The sequence below is a fragment of the Gigantopelta aegis genome, chromosome 15 (genome assembly GCF_016097555.1).
Source record: "Gigantopelta aegis isolate Gae_Host chromosome 15, Gae_host_genome, whole genome shotgun sequence".
NCBI lineage: Eukaryota > Metazoa > Mollusca > Gastropoda > Neomphalida > Peltospiridae > Gigantopelta > Gigantopelta aegis.
The window spans coordinates 21,517,212-21,518,053 of record NC_054713.1 but is presented as its reverse complement, the minus strand read 5'-3'; positions in this window follow the sequence as shown (position 1 = coordinate 21,518,053).

The window sequence follows — 842 nt, the reverse complement described above, 5'->3', positions numbered from 1 at the left end:
TAACCTGTTACTACAAATGTAAATACAAATAACAGACATCAAAATGTTGTGTTTTATAGATAAAAACGTATCATATTGACAATGTGATGTCCACACACGAACAAATTGGAACAGACAATACTGCACATGATATTATTTTACCTGACAGGTGTGATCATAACTGCCAGGTGTAATAATGCAATCAGTGATAATCAATTTCATGCAGTCTGTTTCGAGCTTTCAAGTGCTTCTATATGCTAGGCTCACACTACCAACTGACAACCAAACGTTGGCCAATTCGATGATTGTGTTGCAATTTCCCCCAACTCACGACTTACGGCCGACGCCATATAACCGTAAATAAAATGTGTTGAGTGCGTCGTTAAATAAACCATTTCCTTCTGTTCCATTTCCCGACTTCCGACAGGTGCGCGGAGATTAACTAATGGGTTACACGACGAGAATCGAGTTGTAAGAGCGCTCAGACTAGCAACTGGACAGTCGTGGAAGTCGTCGTGACAGTTGGTAGTCTGACACTAGCATTATACGACGAGAATCGAGTTGTAAGAGCGCTCAGACTAGCAACTGGACAGTCGTGGAAGTCGTCGTGACAGTTGGTAGTCTGACACTAGCATTATACGACGAGAATCGAGTTGTAAGAGCGCTCAGACTAGCAACTGGACAGTCGTGGAAGTCGTAACAGCAGGAAGTTGGACAACTTTCTGCTAGCAGTTGGTAGTCTGACAATAGCATTAGATTTTGCAATTTTTCATCTATAAAAAGACAACTTTTAAATTCGTATTATGCCTGTTATTTGTATATTGTCAGATATTGCTTGCACTTTTCAAGTTTTCAGAGATTTT